The sequence below is a fragment of the Cricetulus griseus genome (genome assembly GCF_003668045.3).
Source record: "Cricetulus griseus strain 17A/GY chromosome 1 unlocalized genomic scaffold, alternate assembly CriGri-PICRH-1.0 chr1_1, whole genome shotgun sequence".
Taxonomy (NCBI): domain Eukaryota; kingdom Metazoa; phylum Chordata; class Mammalia; order Rodentia; family Cricetidae; genus Cricetulus; species Cricetulus griseus.
Genome location: NW_023276807.1, coordinates 100,586,007 through 100,600,846, shown reverse-complemented (window position 1 = coordinate 100,600,846; position 14,840 = coordinate 100,586,007). Strand labels below are relative to the sequence as shown.

At 45.8% G+C, this 14,840-nt stretch overlaps 1 long non-coding RNA gene across 1 annotated transcript in view; it reads left to right on the top strand.

The window, feature by feature from the left end:
- Positions 1 to 296: 296 nt before the first annotated feature.
- LOC113831527 overlaps positions 297 to 14,840 on the top strand; it is a 70,184-nt gene continuing 55,640 nt past the window's right edge. The window contains exon 1 of the long non-coding RNA XR_004772537.1: positions 297 to 1,950. This is a non-coding gene — a long non-coding RNA (uncharacterized LOC113831527). The remainder of the gene's footprint in view (positions 1,951 to 14,840) is intronic.

Sequence of the window (14,840 nt, the reverse complement as noted above, 5' to 3'; positions counted from 1 at the left end):
TTTCACCATGCTGGTCGCCTGCTCTCAAAAGCACATCCATGTATCTTTGGAACCTCTCTCTAGAGAGATGGAAGGAGAGAGACAGAAGACAGAGAGAGAGAGAAAGAGAGAGAGAGAGAGAGAGAGAGAGAGAGAGAGAGAGAGAGAGAGAGAAAGAGAGAGAGAGGAGAAAAACACCTTGCAAGGTTAAGTCACAGTCATACAAAGTCAAGAGTTCCATCTTTTAAGAGCCTGGGACATGTTTTTAAACTGTGACTGTCTAATCAGTGGCTCTTTGCCCATCACTGGCGCCCAGGGCTCCGAGCATCTGGACCTGGAACACGGATATGTGTGGGTGGGATGGGAAGCTGTGCGGGCCGCCTGGAAGAATCAGTCTTTGTCTTCGTCTTAACATGCACCTGCCATCCTCAAACCCTTGGAAAACATTGACTTTTACCTTCCAAACCTCTTGGAGCCTGGGGGGATGGGGGTGAAGGCTGGAGCCCACAGAGCCGCATTCCAGCCATTCCAGCCTCCTGACAGCTCCTGGTACTGTAGCCACTGAACCTTCAATGTCCAAAAATTCCAGCTGACTCATCCGTGGGTGAACAAGGCCAATTCAAGGGGAGGGTGGAACCTTGTGAGGCTATCTCTGTTGAGGTCCCCAATTCAAAGGGAGAGCAGGGCATGGGGTGATAGCCTGGATGTGAGTCATTTCTGTTTGAATGGCATTCAGGTGTCTTTTGAGACATCAGCACGAGGTAACAGGTGAGGCATGGCTATGGAGTAGCTGCCTTGGCTCTGACCTCAGATCCCTGGACCAGGCTCCATCATTACCACTCTTGTGGCTCCATTAACTCTGGCAGTCTCAGACATCCTGTGGAGATGGTTGTGAGTAGTGGTTCCCAAGCAGTAGTAGATGAAGCAAGAGTATGCAAATGAGCACTTTCCCTGACACACTGGAGCTACTTAGCAATGATGACCTGGATTGGGATGTCACCCCTTTGATGCAATGACGTGAGACCTGCTTCCGGGTGGGCAGGCGGCTGTGTAATCATAGCTCATTTGGTCCCATGAGACTAAAGGCTGCCAAATTGCATGGTGGTGGGAAGTCCCAGCCTGTTTTGGGATTCAGAATGGCATTTCTCTTTGAATTTCCCCATCAGACCAGAGTAGGGCAGCCGAGCCTCCCGTGCACAGAGGGCTGTGACCACAGACAGGGAACAGGGCTAAAGGGAAAGGGCAGTGGCTTTTCTAGTGTTCACAATTCCAGATGGCTTTTCTAGTGTTCCTCCAGATGGCTGATAACCAGATCCCTGCCAAGTTCCTCCTGCCCCTCCCCAGACTTGTACGATGCCAAAGTGTTTCTCAAAAGGGGGAAATACAGGCCTTTCATCACTGCCTCCTCATGGGTTCACAGGCCCCCAGCTTAGCCCTGCCTTCCAGTTGTCTTCCCAGGGATACCTCAGGATATTTACTCCCAGCTCTGTCCTGGGACCAGGGCGGGAGCCTGAGGCATGGAAACAGGAGAAGATATGGATGGTGACACAATATTGGGACTCTCCTTTCCCTGCCTACAGAAGACACACAAGAGGCCAACACAAAGGGACAGGAGATTCAGACGTGTCCTTCCTCAGCAGGCTAGCCCTGGGGCAAAGAGACCAACAGTCCTGAGTTCAAATCCTCACCCTACCCCAGATCTGGGGCTTGCCCTATCTCTCATTCTCTTAGGTAAAGTGACTGTGACAATGGCCATCTCTAGAGTTGTGTTAAGGATTGAGATGGCAAGTGTGCAGTGTGGTGTCGTGCATTCACAAAATTACATTTTTATTTTGTCCTCACAGACGAGGGCTTGTCTAACTTTGCTGAACTTGTCACCTTCCAGACAGAGAAACTGAAGCCCAGAGATGGTTGGTGGGAAGAGAACTCAGATGTTGTTTCCATGTTTCCATGCCTCAGCCACTGTACCAGGTTAGCTCCAGAAGGAAGCCATGGTAACTCGGGGAAAAGTCTGCTGTCGGCTTCAGCCCTCGGGCGGCTCTCGGGGCTTCTGCCAAGAGCTGGTTTGGTGGCTCTTCTTTCCCTTTGTGCCCATCAGCATTGGTCCAGATACTACAGGCAGCAGTCCTGGGAGCCCTTTCAGGGTTTGCCTCTTTGGTCTCCTTCCCCGTAGCCCCTCTTTCTTCTGTTTTTCCACAGCTGTCTTTGTAGCTTTGAACATGAAAACCTACAGTTCCAGTGACATTAGAAATTGATTAAACAGTCTCTTTCTCAGGTCTCTGGAAATGCTCCAGTTAACCAGACTTTGCAAAGGGAGAGGGATGGGGTGCCTAGATAGCTTGTAACATGAGCCTTGGAATAGATACAACACAAACTGTCCCTAGTGTTTTGGGCCTTCAATGCCATAAGCTCCCAATCCCAGGGTCCTGCAAACTGGGAGCCGATATGCTTTCTCCTGAACACTGCCGGTGTGTGTCACTTCATTGACTGAGGCCACCTTCCTGCCTCCACGAGGCAGGTCCCCTCACCTCTTTTTCTGCTTGAGAAACTGAGACTGAGAAAGGCCATGTGACTCAGCTGTGGTCACTGAGCCGCTGTGCTTTCTCCAGGTGACCAGTGCACAGCCTGCGAGCTAGACTGTCAGCAGTCTAAACAGAAACGCAGTCCTGTGAGAAGTCCTAGGCTTTGTGTTGTCATTGAAGACAGGGTCAAATCCTTCATTTTACATATAGCCTCACAGGGATCATAGAGAGAATTGCCAACAGTGTCCGTCTAACATGACCAACACAAAAACAGAAAGGTATGTATATTAGTGGGGGTCAATGTGCATCCATGAATGTGTATGTTTTCATAAGGAAAAGGAAGGATTCATATGTGTGAGGGTGTATGTAGGCACGAGAGTGAATGTGTGCACACTGATGTATGTGTGTGTAGGTGTACACACATGGGCATGACAAAGTATGCATCTGGGTTACACAAACATACATGTATCTGGATGGAGAAAGGCAAGGAGATGAGGGACAGAATGGCTAACAAGGGCAGGGATATTGTCATCTCAAGGGGGTTCAAACTTTTGAGACCTCCTTGGCCTAGAGCATCAAATATCTGTTTCTCAGCACCAGCTGTGATTTTTGTTTTGTTTTGTTTGAGGCAGGGTCTTATGTAGCCCAGGCTGGCCCCTGGCTTTGAATTGGCTATGTAGCCAAAGATGACCTTGAACTTCTGATCTTTCTGCCTCTATTTCCTGCATGCTGGGATTATAGGTAAGTGCCATGTCTATTTTATGCTATGCTGGAAATCAAATCCAGGGGTTTGTGTATGCTGGGTAAGTGCCTCATCTCCTGCCCCAACCATACTTTTTTTTTTAACTCTTTTTTTTTTTTTTAAACCAAGTAGCCCTGGCTGTCCTGGAACTCTGTAGACCAGGCTGGCTTGAAACTCACAGAGATCCACCTGTCTCTGCCTCCCCAGTGCAGGGGTTAGTGCCTGCCACATCCCGCCTCCACAGACCTTTTAAAACACAGTTATCTTTACATATGATCAATCAAGAGGCAGCAACCAAGCACACAGTTCTCTTCCTCGGTGACTAGCTACTCCCTCTTGGGCCCTGTGGCTTCATCAGGCCCAGCTTCCTGGGCCTGGGTGCCCTGAGCCCACAGCTGGCTCTGTACCTCAGGGAGTGTCCCTACTCTATCCAGGGCAGATTAACTTCCCTGGGATTGACTTTGTCTTGGCTCGTGAAGTAACAGCATGGGTTGAGAGCCTAAAGCACAGGCCTCTCCCTCCCACCCCAGGGCCTGGTTCTGCTGAAAACATTTGATTTAGGCTTCTCAATTTGCTTTCCCTGGCTGGGTATCCTGGGCCGAGGGGAAACACCTTGGGCCTCAGCTATTTTGTCTGCTGCAATTTGGGAGAGGGATTTGATATCCACACAGTGGAGGTTCCAGCCCCAGCAGCGGGTTTGGGCTGTTTGTTTGTTGAGTGCAGGGTGGGTGGGGTAAGGCTAAGAACGCTGTAATTGGAAGCAGGAGAGTTGATGTTGACACTTGTGCAGATAAAAATTCTCTGCTGAGGGTCCAGCTTGTGTGATAGCATGAGGGAGCCTGCTATTGTGCGTGTGTCCTGCCAAAGCAAGCCTGTGTTCATTTAAATCTTATTTTTAAAACACTCTCCCACACTCCACCCCAAATCCCTCCTTCATTTACATATTGCTTCTTTAGGATCATAAAGACTTTGTACTTTAGCTCTGAAATCCTGAGGCCCCTGCCCAGCCATCTGCCTAGACCTTTTCAGGACCCACTAGTAGGCTTCCTGAGGGCCAGGTCTGCAGCTCTCAGGTGTCTGTCTCCCTGGCTTGGGTCTGTTGCCTGGCACATAACAGGCCCTGTACATATTTGTTAGATGAGTGAAAGATGAGCTAATTCACCACTGCTCTGGGTACATGGCCTTGGTAGACAGCCATACTTCAAAGATCCTTTGGATCTTTGTGCCAAAAGCATTTGGAGCCAAATTTGACTTCCTTCTGAATGCCATGCCTGGAACGATACTGATTAGGTGGACCAGGAAGGCCCTGTGATTCTGTGAAGGTGGACATTATGCATCTCCAAAGGCCTGCAGTCAACTGAAAATAGTGCTCATAACCATTTCTCACATCTGAGGAAGATCCTTCTGATGAGGTCAGAATGTGAGTTAGAGACATGTATAGAACTTACTGAAATGTGGTCACAAATTATAGATGCAGTCTGGCCAGAGACAAGAACACTGGAAGCTGTGACTGTGTGCACCTTCCCGTACTATATGTTGACATCCTAATCCCCAGGTACTGAGAAGGACAGAAAGACAGAGAAAATTATGGGGACATGGGAAGAGAAAGGGACCCCTCACCCATGTTGAAGCTTCTTGTGAACTAAGGATCAAGAATTCCAACACAATTAGCAACATTTGCTTAAGGCCATTCTCCTTTCCCAGCTGTAAACCTACAATTTTCTAGGAATCTCACCAGAAACCTCATTTACAGTAAAGGACATGTCCTAAATCTCTTGTGCAACCCTAATGGCTTCTGGTTTACCTTATCAGATTATAATCCCACCCTATAATCTCACTTACCAAAGAGAAAAAAAAGTTTCTTAGCAACCTTTTGAGATGTACTGAGAACTGCCAAAACGGTGTGTGTATATAAATGTGTGTGTGTGTGTGTGTGCGTGTTTGTGTGTGTGTATGTGTGTTTGTGTTTGTGTGTATATATGGCAAATGCTGACACTTGATGTGACTCCCCCGAAGCCCACACCCACACTCTTGACTTTCATTCTTTCTTTGAAAGTCTTTCTCTGTATTTTTAAAAACCCAACTGTACCTCGTACTTGTTCCCCTAGAGAGAATGAAGGGACTTCTCAGGTGGGGAGGGTGTCAGTATGGGGTTGTGCCTCTGTCCCAGCAACTGCTGGCACTATCTGTGAATATGACCTTGTTTGTTAAGTAAGTTTTGGAAGATGTAGTCAAGACAAGATGAGGCCATAAAACTCAAGGCCTGACAGCCTTATGAGGGAGAGATTTGGAGATAGACACATGGGAAAAAAGCCATGTGAAGATAGAGGCAGAAATTGTAGTGATGCATCTACAAGAGACTAGCGTGATTGCCAAGGATTACTGGCAACTCCTGGAAGCCCAGAGGGAGGCTTGGAGTAGACCTGAGCTCAGAGCTTTCAGGAGGAATTAGCCTGCTGACATGTTGACTTCTGGCCTCCAGAACTGAGATTGATTATACATCTGATTGGACTTGCTTTTTTATTTTGTTGTTGTTTTTGAGATAGGCTCATGTTCTGTGCCCCACACTGGAATTGAACCCACAATGAACCTGCTTCAGCCTGGTGAGTGCTGAGATCACAGGTGTCTGTGACGACACTTGACCTACTTACGTTGCTTTAGACACCTTGTTTGTGGAACTTTGTTACAGCAGTCCTGGGACATTAATATTTTGGACCATTACCTGTCTTAACTTTTATATCAATATAAAACATCACTCTTTGCAATCACGTGGTTGCAGCCTTAAAACATTTCAAAAAACCCAAAAGCTAACTTAGTACAAAGGCTTAGAAAAATGATTGGATGTAAGATGAACAAGCTGAGATAAACAAGCTGAAGACATTCTGACTACAATAGCATCCAAGGCCATGAGTCTCCTAGCAACAAACTTGTGTAGGATCTTGATAAAGAGTGAGAGGCAGCGTGGAGGGAGGGGAAACTGTAACCAGAATCTATTATGTGAGAAAAAAAAAAGTCCATTTCCAATAAAAGGAGATTTTAAAAGAGATTTAAATAAAATAGGTATTGTGAAATAAGAAAATTAAATTTATAATTTTCCTCAGTTCCAAATTTCAATAAAGACTACCACAGAATATGTTGATTTAAAAATTCATATTTAATGATCAGGAGAAAATGACAAAGACAATTCTGAAAAGTGGGCAGAGGCCAGTCCTACAAATCATCAGAACATACTAAACTAGATACTAAGAATATAAACTAACAAGTGTCAGCCCAGTGTCTATTATCCCCACCCAGAAGCAGACCTGACTGGGGCAGAGCATGATGAGAACTGGGGCCAAAGGAGTGCTTCTGCAAATTAAGAAAATCCCCTATTGTGTGCATGAGAGACACATCTAATGCTAGCTCTGTAACTGGACCAACTAAATTCTTTCTGGGAGGAAAGGTGGCTTCTGTACCCTGCATCTGCGGTGACGGTGACATGAAATGCTGTTCACCAGGGTGAAAACAGGGGTGAAGCAGGAGGGATAGACAGTGGCCGAGGCATGTCTGCAGATCACTCCTGCACATCCTGGCCAGCTCTGCCACGTGCCATACTTTCTGAGTGATGTTTCATAATCAAATCACTAGGACAACTAACTTTTCTTCTCTCTCTCTCTCTCTCTCTCTCTCTCTCTCTCTCTCTCTCTCTCTCTCTTTCTTTCTTTCTTTTTGTCCTGGAACTCACTCTGTAGACCAGGCTGGCCTCGAACTCACAGAGATTCGTCGGCCTCTGCCTCCAGAGTGCTGGGATTAAAGGCGTGTGCCACCAACGCCGGGCCAGGACAACTTTGTCTTAGCCCAGTCACTCAAATTTCTGGAACCATATGAGCTTATGGAGGTACCCCAAATTTACAGACTTTATATTCTCAGTTTTATTAAAAGTTTGCTGAACACCTAGAATGTGCAAAACTGTATGTTAGGCCCCAAACGTTCCTGAAGATTAGTGACAAAGTTATTTCTACAAGATGGATTTGCACCTGATACTCAAGAAGCCAGCTCACAGATGTGCCCAGGAAGCACCCAGCTGAGCAGCCACTGAACCAACTCAGCTTCTCTCACTTCATATGTGACAATGATTAGATGTGATACAAATACAGTAACATTTATTGAGAATGAAGAAGCAACTAAAACTCTGTTACACCTGAAAGCATTTTATGGAGATGGTTTTGTTTTTTTGTTTTTTCTTCCACAGTGTGGACACAGAGGCTACATCCCAGATGCTGATATCTAGGGTGGAAGCAGGGTTAGGAACAGGAAGGTGAAGCACTAGTACCTTCTTACAACTCTGCAAAGAAGGGATGGAGAGACGGCCTAGGACTTAAAAGCAATTGTTGCTCTACCAGAGGACCCAGGTTCAATTCCCAGCACTAACATGGTGGCTCACAACCATCTGTAACTCCATTTCCAGGGAATTCAATGCTCTCATCTAGCTTCCTTAGGCAGTATATATGACCATTGTGCACAGACATATATGCAGGCAAAATACCCACACACATAAAATAAACCAAAAAAAAAAAAAAAAAGATCTAGCACCTGTGACTTGATTTTTTGGACTAATAGAAAGTAGTCATGTAATAGGATGGGTCTAACTCAGAGTTATAGACAAGGACCTAGACACATACTATAACACCTAGACACATACTATAACTACCTGGACACATACTATAATCACCTGGACACATACTATAACCACCTAGACACATATTAAAACCACTTGGACACATACTATAACCACCTAGACACATAATATAACCATCTGGACACATACTATAACCACTTAGACACATACTTACCTGGACACATACTATAACTACCTGGACACATACTATAACTACCTGGACACATACTATAACCATCTGGACACATACTATAACCACCTGGACACATACTATAACCACCTGGAGGGCTTTAAAAAGGGGATGGGGCAGATTCCAGGCCAGCTTAGTTCAACCAGAATCTTAGAGGAGGCCCTGGAACACTCAGGCGTTTGCTGCTGTGGCTAACGCTCTGCAGGTTATATGCTCATGGAAATGAAGGATGGAGGGCAGATCTCTGGCCTCTTCTTAATTGCACCCGGGCAAGTACAGATAAAAAGCACACACATTGTGTATACAATCCCACAGCCATAAAATTCTTGTTCAGTTGTAATAATCTCCTTGGTTTGAAGAGTCTCAGTAGCCGAGGCTGACTTCACACTTACTACATAATTGAGGATGACTTTGAACTCCTGACCTTCAAGTATCTAACCACCCCCTTCTGGGCTGAGATTACAGGAATGCACCATTCCCAGTGTATGAGGTCCTGAGGATCAAATCCAGGGTTTCATGCATGCTAGGAACTACACCCTAGGCCTGCACTATTGTGATTTTAAAGAAATAAACCTCTTGTACATATGCTGTTGGGTACCATGGTGACTCTTGGGAATGTGTAGAAGACAGTGTTCATGACTTTAGACTAATTGTTAACTAGGTCTTATTTTTATGTGTATGGTGTTTTGCCTGCATTTGTGTCTACACCACATGCCTGCAGTGCTCAAACAGGCCAGAAGAGGGTGTTGGATCCCCTGGAATTGGAGTAACAGATGGTTGGGAACCTCAGTATGAGTGCTGGGAATTGACCTGGGTCTTCTATCAGAGCAAAAAGTGCTTTTTACTACAGGGCTGTCTCTCCAGCTCCACCATAGATATCCTTTGAACTTTTTTCTTGTTGAGGGCCTCTCTCAGCCAGTTTCTTGGCAGGGGATCATTATACTGATGCCTTTTAAAGAGTCTGTCTGCATGGTATGGAGGTGGGGAGCCATGAGGGTTTTCTTTTCTAGAAATTTCTTCTCAGACATTTGCTGTAATGACGGTATAAACATGGTTCAGCTGTAGGCTTTATCCTAGTGCTAGTCTGGCATAATTTTACTTTAGAGTCCTCAGCCTGATGCCTGGAATGTGAGCTGGTTATTATTGAATAATTCCCAAGGAAAGGAAGGGGCTTGAGGATGTGTGTTCTCGCCAGCGCAAGTATGTGTGCGTGCATGTGTTGTGTGTGTGTGTGTGTGTGTGCTAATTTCAGTTTAGATTAAAACGAAGACCTTTAGCGGTATCCCTTCCCCAGCTCCTTTTTTGAGACTGGATTTCATTATGTAGCTCTGGCCAGCCTAGAACTAATCAGCCTCTCTCTCCCAAGTGCTGGGCTAAAAGGTATGTGCCATGGCACCCAGCTGAGAAAGTCCACTTCTTGTCAGGAGATGTGAATTTGTCCTGTCCCTGAGTGGCTCTTACCCTATCATTTGGTGCTAAGAGAAGCCTTACTCAGAAAGAAACAGCGAAGAAGGAGCTAGACTGGAGATAACCAGACACCAGTCTTCCAAGCAGCTAAAGGGTGTGGGTGTGGGGGTGGGGGTGGGGGAGAGAGTCCTCATTTACATAGAAAATAAACTTCCTGTCCTATTAAACAATGAGGCATTCAAAATCTGCCCGAGTAAAAGTCCCCTGATGCAATGAGAGGGTGAGCAATTTCATGTCAGGCTGTTGTTATGGGATTTAAACATGTCCTAGCTAGGGTTTGAGGTGAAAGTCGGAGCCAAAGACAATAGCCCTAAACCCCACATGCGCAGGAACTTCATTCCAGAGCAGCTTCCTCAAGAGAGCGGGGTAGACATTCTACAAACAAAGTGACTTCAAAGGTGGGCCTGCATCACACGCCTCCCTCCTTGACTTTAGCCCAGACCACCACGGCCCCTTTGTTTCTTGGTTTACTTTATGAGATTCTCACACACATTACAACGCAATTATCTGAGCTCGCGGACCAACAGGAAAGCAGTCATCACTGAGTAAGCCCCGACCCCTGCTCACTGTAAGCCGATAGGATAGGCGTGCTGGGCACCCGGGACATGATGCCCTCCCCCCACAACACACCCAAGACTCTTCGGTTGAATTCCCCGGGGAGGAGGCAGCCAGGGGATAGGGAACGGGGAAATTTTCTTACATCACTTGACGTGCTTGCTTTCACTCACAAAACCCTGAGTCATGACTGTAGCAGCGTTGCCTCGGGCCCTGGCTGAAATCAGAGGCTATAGATTTGGAAACCTGACTCCACGGCTGACTCTTGTCCAATTCATAGGAAATGTGTATTTTAGTTGCCCCTCTCCAGGCTGAAGTGCCTTCTAATTGAGGGGATTACGTGAGGAAAGTGGCTGTGCCGTGGTTTAGTAAACTGATGCCATGCTAGTGAACAATATTTGACATTCGGTGAGTTTACAAAAAGGGCAGTCTCTCTATTTGTTTGAACCAAGATTAAGTGAAAGGAAAAGTTTTTCTTTCCCATCCCAGGACAAATGGGAAACACATGTTTTCCCTTTTTGACTTTGTTAAGTACAAGGCTCCACACACTTCTCCCCACCCCCTTCAGCTGTGAGTTTTCAAGGACTGCGGAGTTCTCTCTTCAGTGGCCAAAGCCAATACACTTTAAGCCTTTATATTTCCAGACAGCAGGGCTCATGGCAAGCACCTGATTCCAGGTCACCATGTGGGTTGTTCCTGAGCCTATGATTTTATGGGCAGATAAGATGGTAAAACTTAGTGCCAGAATCCTTAGGAGCCGGGTCAATGGATAGGCTTTGCCCCAAGACCCCATCAGATGCCACTTTCTTTGTAAAATTATTTTTAAATGCCTAAGTTAATTTCCAATCTGAAAAGAATGTTCATATTCAGGTTTTTGTTTTTTGCTGGTTTTTTCTAAGATGATAGCATCTCACTATGTAGCCCTGACAGGCTTGGAACCTGCTTTGTAGATCAGGCTGGTCTTGAACTCACAGAGATCAAATTACTTCTGAGTGTCCTGCCCTCATAAATGGGATTAAAGGCTCGAGCCATACACCCAGCCACAGGTTGGGTTTTTTTTTTTTTTTTTTTTCTGGTGGGGGAAGATGTATCTGGATGAAGGTGCCCTGAATATGGTCTCAGGATAGTGTGCAGGCCTGAGGGGTGGGAGACCTCACTCAAGGAGCTGCTCTGGTCTTGACTCAGTGTGACCTTGAAAGGCTAACTTCCCCTCTTTGTGAGCCCTTCTTATCTGAGAGATGAGCCTGGACAGTTTGGCCCGTGATGTAGCAGTTCGGATATGTGACAAGCCTCACTGTGGCTAGAGTGTACAGTACTTTGAGTTCCTTGGATGAAAGGGTCATTCATCTTAGAAGATAAGTTTAAAACAGTGATAGCCCATACATATTTTTTGGATTATCACAAGAATGAAGAAAAATCAATTTTTAAAACTTTTGTTTTCACTGAGTTGCTACTTGTTCAGCCTCAGTGCCTAAATGCTGAACACAGAATGTAAGGAACCAGAGCCTCCACCCTCCATCTAACAGGGTGGATTTCTCAACTTTCTTCATGATTCCCACTTCAGGATTCCACCCAAAGTGACCTGACTTCGACTTGCATTATTCCAGTTAATTCAACCCCAGAGTCCACTGGGACCTGCATAAGAATGCTGGGATTATCTCCTTATAGCTCAGTAATGTGTGAGTTTGGGGGCGGGTGTTTCTAGATGTGGTAGCAGGAGAAACTTCTGGTACCCAAAGCAATCCAGATTTAGAAAAATATTTTGTGTATGAACCTACATGTATGTATGTGCACTGTGTGCATGCCTGGTTGACCACAGAGGCCAGAAGAGGGTGAGAGGGTGTCATGTCCCCTGGAACTGTAGTTACAGGCACCTGGAAGCCTCAATGGGGGTGCTGGGAATGGAACCTGGGTCTTCTCTAACAGCAACATGTGCTCTTTTTTTTTTTCTGGTTTTTCAAGACAGGGTTTCTCTGTGGCTTTGGAGGTTGTCCTGGAACTTGCTCTTGTAGACCAGGCTGGTCTCGAACTCACAGAGATCCACCTGCCTCTGCCTCCCGAGTGCTGGGACTAAAGGCGTGTGCCACCACTGCCCTGCTGATTTATTTATTCTTATATTTTATGTGCATTGGTGTTTTGCCTGCATATCTGTGTGAGGGTGTCAGATCCCCAGGAACTGGAGTTACAGACAGTTGTGAACTGCCATGTGGGTGCTGGGAATTAAACCCAGGTCCTCTGGAAGAGCAGCCAGTGCTCTTAACTGCTGAGCCATCATCTCTCCATCCCCCTGGGCTTCAAAACTTATTACTTACTTATTTACTCTGTGTGTGTGTGTGTGTGTGTGTGTGTGTGTGTGTGTGTGTGTGTACTCACGTGCATATGTATGCACTTGCCATGGCGCTCCTATGGAGGTCAGAGGAAAGCACACAGGAGTCAGAGCTAACCTCCACTGAGGGGATTTGAACTCAAGCCCTCAGGTTTGGCAGAAAACATCTTTACTCACTGAGCCATCTCACTGACCTAACCTTTGAGCTTCCCTCCTCCCCCCAGACAGGGTTTCTCTGTGTAGCTTTGGAGACTGTCCTGGAACTACCTCTTGTAGACCAGGCTGGCCTTGAACTCACAGAGATCTGCCTGCCTCTGCCTCCCGAGTGCTGGGATTAAAGGCATGTGCCACCAACACCCGGCTTAAATGACCATCTTTTACACGTTTTAACAGACTCAGTTTTCAAATCCCTAAATTTCACTGTTATGTTTCACTAGACAGGCTTCAAATTGAATGGTCAATGTCTCATAAGGTAAATGACTCTTTGGACTATATGTAATGTTCTAAAGGTGGAGTGTTTGGTGACACTAGGCTCTCTTGCTGTTATTACTATTTTTAGACATCAGTTAGATTAGGTAAGAGATAAGACAGTGACTCACTGTTCTAAAGAGCATAGAAAGCCTTTTCTCCATCAAGTAGCTGCTCATGGTGAGTGGCTGAGGTTAGCAGGTGGCCCCGTTCTTTGCTGTCATTGTGAACCAGGCCCCTTCCAATGGGGGTTCTGCTTTTCCATGGGGTTCTTCTTCTTCAGTCCAAGCCAGGTCGATACCAAGGTCAAAGATGGAAAGGGCTTCTTGTTAGCATTCTATTCTGCCTCTGCCTCCCGGGTGCTGGGATTAAAGGCGTGCGCCACCAACACCTGGCCCTCTCTCGGTTTTTTAATGTTTCTGTTCTCCCTCTAACATTTGAAATTCTATGTGTATGTATGTGTGTGTCTGTGTGGGGTAGGTGCATGTGAATGCAGGTGTCCATTCGTATCAGAAGAGGGCATCACATTCACCAGAGCTGGAGCTACAGGGGCTGTGGACATGGGTGCTGGGAACCAAACTTAAGTCCTCTGCAAAAGTAGTCATATTCTTAACTGCCAAGCTGTGTCTCCAGCCCCTGTGGAATATTCCTTTACACTGTGTGAACATGTGTCACTGTGATTGGTTTAATACAGAAGCTGACTGGTCTATAGCTAGGCAGGATTAGGGCAGGTGGGAGAACCAGACTAAGAGAATGCTGGGAAGAAGTGGGAGGAGTCTGTCAGGGTCATAAGAAGACTTGGAGAAGAAGAAAAAAGAGACGAACTTGCTTACTGAGAAAAGGTACCGTGTCATGTGGCAGTCTGTAGATAAGAAATATGGGTTAATTTAAAATGTAAGAGTTAGTATTGACTGAGCATTTATAATTAATAATGTCTCTGTGTAGTTATTTGAGAATTGGCTGGCAGGAAAGAAAAGTCTGGGTATAAACCCCTCTTTACCCTGTGGTTGTTTCTTTCTTTCTTTTTTCTTTTCTTTTTTTTTAAAGAGAGCTACCATGTGGTTGCCAGGAATTGAACTCAGGACCTCTGGAAAAAAGCCAGTGCTCTTAACCGCTGAGCCATCTCTCTGGCCCCCTGTGGTTGTTTCTATCTTTCCCTAAGCTCAGGCTGTGTGAGTGCAGGAACTCATGCCTAACACAGTGCCTGACACATGCTATGGACTAAATAAGGACTGGTTCAATTAAAGAATAGTGAATAGACTGGATGAGATACATAAACCTTTCATCCCAGCACCCAGGAAGCAGAGGCAGGTGATCTCTGTGAGTTGGGGGACAGACTGGTCTACATAGCCAGTTCTAGACCTTCTAGGAACTAGAGTAAGACCTAATCCCAAAACAAAAACAAAAGCAAAAAAGTTCAAGGGACATGCTCTGTCTTATTTGCCAAATGCCTCACACTGCTGGGGCACACCAGGAGCCAGCCAAACCCCTCTACCTCTGTTTCTATCAGCTGTTGGGAAGATCAATTTCTTCAGCTGCTATTGAGAATTGAATCCTAGATTTTTGTACCTCACATTTATACCCACTGGATTTCAGGTGCTTGTATTTATCATTCTGTCCAAAACATTTACTTTTATTTTTTTAAGATTATGTCTATGTATTTATGTGTGTGGGTATGTGCATATGAATGCAGGTTGTCAGAACCCTGGAGCTGGAATTACAGGCTTTTCTGAGCCACCGGACACGGCTGCTAGGAATCAAACTCAGGAATCAGTAAGAGCAGTATGTGCTCTTAAGTGCTGAGCCGTCTCTCCAGCTCCTATACGACTGTATCTTTTTTTTTTTTCTAATTTTTTCAACTCAGAGGTCTTGTATTATTTTAACACATATTATGCCGTAAGTTCACAGGGAATGTGTTCCCAGCTCAGGCTGTT